The sequence below is a fragment of the Miscanthus floridulus genome, chromosome 13 (genome assembly GCF_019320115.1).
Source record: "Miscanthus floridulus cultivar M001 chromosome 13, ASM1932011v1, whole genome shotgun sequence".
Classification (NCBI taxonomy): Eukaryota; Viridiplantae; Streptophyta; class Magnoliopsida; order Poales; family Poaceae; genus Miscanthus; species Miscanthus floridulus.
The window spans coordinates 50,726,754-50,734,902 of NC_089592.1; the positions used below are offsets into that span (position 1 = coordinate 50,726,754).

Sequence of the window (8,149 nt, forward strand, 5' to 3'; positions counted from 1 at the left end):
TGCAGAGGAGTATGCATCTCTAGATGTAGATGATTGGAAAGAAGCTGTTCATAGTGAGATGGACTTGATTCTTTCTAATGGAACTTGAGAATTATCTGAGCTGCCATTTGGTTGTAAACCTGTGGGCTGTAAGTGGGTGTTCAAGAAGAAGCTTAGACCTAATGGTACTATTGACAAGTAAAAGGCTCGGCTTGTGGCTAAGGGTTATACCCAGAAGAAAGGCGAGGATTTCTTTGATATTTATTCATCTATTGCTAGGATGACCACTATTCGAGTGCTACTTTCCCTAGCTGTCTCATATGGTCTTCTCGTTCATCAAATGGATGTGAAGACAACTTTCCTTAATGGAGAGTTGGATGAGAAAATCTATATGGATCAGCCTGATGGGTTTGTAGTAAAAGGTGAAGACCACAAGGTGTGCCAGTTACTGAAATCTTTGTATGGCTTGAAACAAGCGCCTAAACAATGGCATGAGAAGTTTGACACAACTTTAATGAGTGCGGGCTTTGTCGTAAATGAGGTTGATAGGTGTGTGTACTATCGACATGGTGGGGGCAATTCTGTTATATCATGCTTATATGTCGATGATATTCTAATCTTTGGCACGAACATTGATGCAATTAATGAGGTCAAGTCTTTTCTATCTAAGAGCTTTGACATGAAAGATCTAGGAGAAGCTAATGTGATTCTAAACATTAAGCTGATTAAGAATGAGAGTGGAATTACTTTGTTGCAATCTCACTATGTTGAGAAGGTCTTGAGCCAGTTTGGCTTTATGGATAGCAAGCCTTCTCCAACACCTTATGATCCTAGCATGACTTTGAGAAAGAACAAAAAGATAGGTAGAGGCCATTTGAGATACTCTCAGATCATTGGTTCACTCATGTATTTAGCTAGCACAACAAGACCAGATGTCTCTTTTGTTGTGAGCAAGTTGGGTAGGTATACGTCCAACTCGGGTGATGATCATTTGCGTGCACTTGAAAGGGTCTTGCGTTATCTTAAAGGTACAATGAGTTTTGGGATTCACTATTCTAGGCACCCAGCTGTGCTTGAGGGATATAGTGATTCGAACTAGATATCTGATATTGATCAAATCTACGCCACTAGTGAGTATGTGTTTACTCTTGGAGATGGTGCAGTGTCATGGAGGTCTTGCAAACAGACTATTTTGACAAAATCAACCATGGAAGTAGAACTTACTGCTTTAGATACAGCTTCTGCAGAGGCAGAATGGCTGCGTGAGCTCTTGTTGGACTTGCCGATGGTTGAAAAACCAATACCGGCTATCCTTATGAACTGTGATAATCAAACTGTGATTATTAAAGTGAACAATGCTAAGGATAATGCGAAGTCAACAAGACACATTAAAACATGTTTGACGACTGTCAGGAAGTTGAGAAACTCCAGAGTAATAGCTATGGCCTATGTGCAAACTAACAAAAACCTGGTAGATCCCTTTACAAAAGGGCTATCATGGAATGTGATAGAAATTACATCAAGGGAGATGTGTATGAGACCCATGTGAGTTTATAGTAGTAGTAACCCAACCTTTTTGATTGAAGATCTTGTGACTAAGGATCTAGGAAGAACAAGCTATTGGTAAACTGAGCAGAGTAAACAATAACCCTCTCTATGTGAAGATGCAATACTCTGAAAGTAATGAGGCACTATATGGTAGGTTGGCGAATGTCTTAATGTGTTCTATTGGCTTTAACAAGCGAAGATGTTGCAGAGCATTGTTGAAAGAACATCCTATATGAGCCCGACTGTATAACGTCATAGTCTATGAGACTTGGGTGATCTCTAGTAAGCTTGTGAAGAGACCAGGGAGTACGACGTTGAAAGCTCTAGTTTGGTTTTGGTGAATTGATAAAACCCTTAGTGCTAACCTAGTTTATCAAAGTGATTATGAGATAGGTAGCACATTCCAAGTGGTGAAACAAATGAAGATCATGACATGATGATGGTGATGATCAAGTGCTTAGACTTGAAAAGAAGAAAGAAAAAAACAAAAGGCTCAAGGCAAAGGTATAAGTGGTAGGAGCCTTTTTTGGTTTAGTGATCGAGACACTTAGAGAGTGTGATCATATTTAGGATTGATAGCTGTACTATTAAGAGGGGTGAAACTCATATCGAAATGCGGTTATCAAAGTGCCACTAGATGCTCTAACTCATTGCATATGTATTTAGGATCTAGTGGAGTGCTAACACCCTTGAAAATGTTTGTGAAAATATGCTAACACATGTGCATAAGGTGATACACTTGGTGGTTGGCACATTTGAGCAAGGGTTTGAAACTTCACCGGCGCCCTGTACAGAAAAGATAGGGTTTCACAGAGTGCACCAGACGCTGGTCTCAACTAGACCAGAGCGTCCGATCAGTGGAAGCAGTAAAGACGCCGGTGTCGGTCTTCGACCGGACGCTGGGTCACTTCGTGACCAGACACTAGCTGACTGTGTCCGGTCCTGTTGATGTGGTAGTGCATAGAGAAGATAGAGAGTGACCGGACGCGTCTGGTCGTGAATTTCCACCTCTAGAAGCTTACTAGAAGTGACCGGACACTAGGGTCCTATGTTCGGTCATGATCAACTGGACACATCCGGTCGTGAGTGGAACCTTACTGGAAACGACCGGACGCTGGTGTTGGTGCGTCCAGTCCCTTTGAGCAGCGCGTCCGATCACAACTTAAATGTACTAATGACCATTGAGATTGGACGATCAACATTTAAAGCAGGGGACATGTGGCGTGCATCGCGCAACCGAACGCTGGGGTCCTACGTCCGGTCGATCTGACCAACGCGTCCGGTCACCCCAACTTTTCAGGGTACAGAGAGCCAACAACTCTATTTGTGGGGCTCTCTATTTAAGCCCCATAGCCAGCTCTAGCTCACTCTCTTGGCCATTTGCATTGACATAGCAACCTTGTGAGCTTAGCCAAAGCCCTCCCACTCATCTCCATCATAGATTCAACATCTTTGTGAGATTGGGAGTGAATCCAAGTGCATTGCTTGAGTGTTTGCATCTAGAGGCACTTGGTGTTCGTGTTTCACTATGGGATTTGCTTGTTACTCTTGGTGGTTGCCTCCGCCTAGTCAGCTTGGAGCAGCAAGGATCGTCGAGCGAAGGTTGGTGATTGTCTCCGGCTCCGATCGTGGTGATTGTGAGGGGTTCTTGACCTTTCCCCGGCGGAGAGGCAAAAAGTACTCTAGTGAATTGCTCGTGGCTTGTGTGATCCTCATCTTGTATTGGTTGTGTGGCACCCTATTGAGGGTTTGGCATGTGATTCTAATTAGCATGTGAACCTCCAAGTGAGTGAATCGCCACAGCGAGGAGTAGCTTGCCGGCAAGCAAGTGAACCTCGATAAAAAATCATTGCATTATCATTTGACTCTGAGATGATTGGTCTTCATTGGTATTTATTCTTGTGATTGATTGGTTCATTCCTCGATCCGACAGTATAATCATCTTGCTCTCTCTCTTTACATTATCGCAAACTAGTTGTCAAGCTCTTTAGTGTAGCTAGGTGTGAGAGCTTGTTAGTTTGGTTAGTGTGGCTCTTTAGTTAGCCTTTGAGAGCACACTAACTTAGTGTATTTATATAGCCATTGTGTGGTTAGAAACAATAGAAACTAGAATTATGGTAGGTGGCTTGTATTTTTAGTAGGTTAGCGCAACATTTGCTTTACCTCATAATTGTCTAACCAGTTTGTTAAGTGTTGTTGTAAAATTTTTTAATAGGCTATTCATCCCCCCTCTAGCCATTAGAACCTTTTAGACGTATATGCTCCACCCACAAGGAAGGCAACTGGCAGATAGGTACTAGTTTGACTTTGAGTAAATTTCGTTCGCGCAAAACTTGCAATTCAAGGCATAGTCCATTGTTCAAGTTGTGGATGGGTGTAACCTAAAGCTCTAGGTGGATGTTCAACTTAACAGTATCTGCTAAAACACTAGTATATAAACAGTAGTGGAAGAAGAAAAATATCTATACTGGGCAGTTGAGATCTGGTGGGGGATTGTTAGAATTTATATGGATAGTTCCCCTAAATTCTTATGAAGAAATTCTAATAAATCTCAAAGGTCCAATACTTGTGTTCTCTAATGGGCTTTAATGTTTAAGCCCATGAGTAGATGTGGGAGGTACAACATCAATTAGTATCATATTGCTAGTTGATGTGAAGATAGGGGGTTCTCATCCCTATATATATGTACCAATCCTCCTAGAAAAAGATACACTAACAACTACTATTGGGAGTTCTAGTTTAGAAAATCCCAAGGTAGTAAATTAGTATTTTTCTCTTCTCGCTGCTGCGCTGCCGCCATAGTCTCTCCATCCCAGCGTCTACGTGCACCGACATTCGGGAGAGCAGGTCTTTGGAACCCTCGTCCTCATGATCCTACACCGAGAGAGGATGAATAACGTTTTTGGGAAGCGCTCGTTGCGCGACTGCTCCCGACTTTCACGACGGGTCGTCTTCCATCCAAGTCAGGCGACGCTGCGTCTCGGCGTTTTCATCGTCAGCTGCTCCGAGCTCTTCCTTCACCACTCATCGATGACTTAGTACCACCAGCAGCAGCGTCTCTTTCTGCATCATCTTCACCAGCGACACTATTTTCTTCTGCAAACAAAAGGTACACATCACGTGACCAATCTATTATTGTCGTTCATCTACTGTGTTGATCATGATGATCTTAGCTATATTGCTATTAATGCTGCCTGATTTAACTAGTATGTTAGAGATTGTCATAATTTATATTCTGCTATTAATCTGAAAATTAATTAAAAAATTACCTAATTATTCAACATTTCTCTCCTCTGTTCCATCGGCTGGGCAGCTTCTGCACAGGTGACAGGTCCGCGTGCCTCCATGCCAGCGTGTCCAGCACTGTAGCCACCGCACTGCACCATCGCTGTCCTCGGAGTCCCCTCCAATGTCGTCCTCGCCTTCCTCAACCTCCTCTACTCCTCCATGTAACGTCAGCCAATGAATTTCCGCTCTCCACTTCCACTTGAGATAGAACAAAGAAATCAAAATCTGACGCGGCCATTGCAATGCGCGCTAGCTCGCTCACAGGGTGGCACCTGGAACGGAGGAGCTGGTGGCCGTGCACGGGCCGCAGCTGCTGGCCCTGGCGCACGCGTACTGTGTCGGGTGGCTAACCATGTGTTTGGTTTGGGGACCAACTAGGTTGGGTTGGGTCCAACCTAGTTTTCTGGGTTGGGTCGAACCCATCTTGCGTTTGGATAGAGGGATGGAGCCATTCCAGTTTGTTGTTTGGTACAAGGAATTGGATGGGTTGGAATGGATGTCATTGTAAACACCGTGTGCTGCTGTTAGACGTGGGACCTAGCTGTCAGCCAACCTTCCATCTTCTTCCCCCTCTCTTCCAACAGAGCACCACCGCACAACAAAGCACCGGCGCTGCCCATCCCCACACCGCCACATAGCTCGCCCAGCGCAGGCCGGCCTCGCACCGCCGCCAGCTTGCCTGAGCCGTGCTCTCCCGCTGTGGCAGCAACCTCCCCGAGCTCGAGCTCACCCGCCATGGCCGCCACCTTCCCGACCTCGCGGTCACCTGTCATGGCCGCTGCTTGCCCAAGCCTAAGCTCGCCCGCCATGGCTGCCACCTCCCCGAGCACCTCCCTGGCCACGCCATTGCTCCGTCGTGGCCCGGGGTCGCCGAGCCGGAGGAGGTCCTCCCGTGCCGCTGCTCGCCCAGATCCGGAGGAGCGCTACGGCCGGGGACCAGGGCAGGGCCAGCATGGGCGCCACCCTCCTCGCTGCTCCCGACCATCGTCCTCCCCGTGGCTTCTTGCTGTTGTCTCCCTCTCTATTTGTGCTACCGTCCGCCCCTCCCTTCTCCCCGATGCCGGCCGCTACCCTCCTCCCCGCCGGCCTCCACCAGCCCCTGCCTCTCCCCATGCGCAGCTCGCCATGGCCGGAGCAGCCTCATGCGGTGCTAGAGGCCGAGGCCCGCGCCCCTCGCGCCAGCTCCTCTCACGCAGGAAACAGAAGACGCCGCCGTGCATGTGGGTTGGATGCGTCCGCTCGTTTTGGGCGGATGCATCCAACCCGCATCTGAGGGGAATATTCCCTTACTGGGATGAACCCAACCCACTGCCTTTTCAACCAAACACCTCCCCAACTGGGTCCAAACCATTCCAACCCCTTCAAACCCTCAAACCAAACACACCCTAAAGCGCGTTGTCGAGGCCGCCGTGTCGACATGGCTCACCGCGAACCGCGCTGTGGACATGCTCCAGCTGGCCAGGCTCTATGATGTGCCACTGCTGTACACGCGATGCGTGCGCCTAGACGCCAAGGACTTTGCCACCGTCGAGGCGTACGACGGGTGGCGCTTCGCGGGGCGCCACGACCCGGCGCTGGAGCTGAAGGACATAGACAACTGGCGGGCGCGGGCGTCGCAAGAGGCCTATCGGGAGCTCGGCCAGGCCATGGGCTCCCTCAACTGCATCTTCGCCTGTGGCACCAACGTTGACGCGCCGTCCGTAAGCCCTGGCACATGCTAGGGCCTGAGGCTGCTGATGCGGCACTTCGCGAGTTCGCGACGTGCGCATGCAAGGTCGCACCGGGTGGCTGCGCGTGGTGCAAGCGCATGCTGTAGCTCTTTCGACTTCACGCCTCCGTCTGCGACCGGCCGGAGCAGGACCGACCATGCTGCATGCCGCTCTCGTGCGGCAACGGCGGCAAGCTGAGTAGCGGCGGGGGCGCGGGCGCAGCAGCGCGCCTAGCGGAGGCACCGTGGCGGCGGCGCTCGGTTGGGAGCTCCCTCACGGCAGCCATGTGCGGCAAGGTAGGCGGCGACGGCCACTACTAGAGAACAGACTTTAGAACGATGTCCCAATTTGGCATTAGCCTCGGCATTTTTTGCCCCCGGGACTAAAGGTCCCTGCCCAACGGTCGTCCACGGGGCAGGGGCCTTTAGTCCCGGCTGGTATTACCAACCGGGACTAAAGGTAAACCTTTAGTCCCGGCTGATAACCTTTAGTCCCAGCTGGTAATACCAGCCGTGACTAAAGCTTTTAGTCCCGGTTTGGGTGATGCCCCGGGAATAAAGATTAATCTTTAGTCCCGGTTTGGACCCCTAACCGGGACTAATAATCCCGGCCTATAATTCAGCTCATTTCTTCCTCCCCGAGCCCGAGCCATTCCATTCAAACTCACTGCCTCTGTTTTTCAGCTTGCTGTTGTTCTTGCTCTCTCCCCCTCCATTGGTGTTGCTCTTCGATTTTGGAGGTAACAAACTTAATCCTCTTATGTTTTATCAGTAGCTTATCTCATTTTGCGATGTAGATGCATGTGTAACTTTATATGTTGGACTTTATTATGATTTTATATGTAAACTTAGAAAATTGTAGAAAATCCGTACTAGTTGAACTTGCGGACCATGTTTAAGTCGGCGAGCATGTTCTCTGCCGAGCGGTAACGGACGTCAAGGAGGAGCTTTGATTCTACGAGGGAGAGCGGCAACGATCGTGGAAGACCGTGTTCCCTTTCTCGTAGAATCGGAGCTCTTCCTTGGCCTAGTACGGTGCCGTCCGGTGGAGAAATGCTCGCCGAGTTGATCACGTAAGCAAGGTCAACTAGTACGGATGGTTATTTATTGAAACATGTTTTTGAGCTATAATTTGATGGATATTTGATAACTTCAGACCTACAAATGTCATCTACAAATGTTACTATCCTCGGCAACCTAAACGTCCGCGAGCTCGCCGATATCGAGCAGGTCACTTAGAATTATTTTTTCCATGAAATGAACTACTTAGAAATCATGCCTTTTTTTAGAATTAAATTTTCCATGAAATGAAAAACTTAATAAATAGTTAGAAAATTATAGAAAATCCGTACTAGTTGAACTTGCGGACCGTGTTCAGCTCGGCCAACATGTTCTCTGCCGAGCGGTAACGGACGTCAAGGAGGAACTTTGATGCTACGAGGGAGAGCTGCAACGGTCGTGGAAGACCGTGTTCCCTTTCTCGTAGAATCGGAGCTCTTCCTTGGCCAAGTACGGTGCCGTCCGGTGCCGTCCGTTGGAGAAATGCTGGCCGAGATGATCACGTAAGCAAGGTCAACTAGTACGGGTGGTTATTTATTGAAACATGTGAAATCCGTACTAGTTTTG

General features: G+C 48.3%; 1 pseudogene; it reads left to right on the forward strand.

Moving 5' to 3' along the window:
* Positions 1-1,186: 1,186 nt before the first annotated feature.
* Positions 1,187-6,844, forward strand: LOC136499796 (BTB/POZ and TAZ domain-containing protein 1-like; annotated as a pseudogene).
* The last annotated feature ends 1,305 nt before the right edge of the window (positions 6,845-8,149 follow it).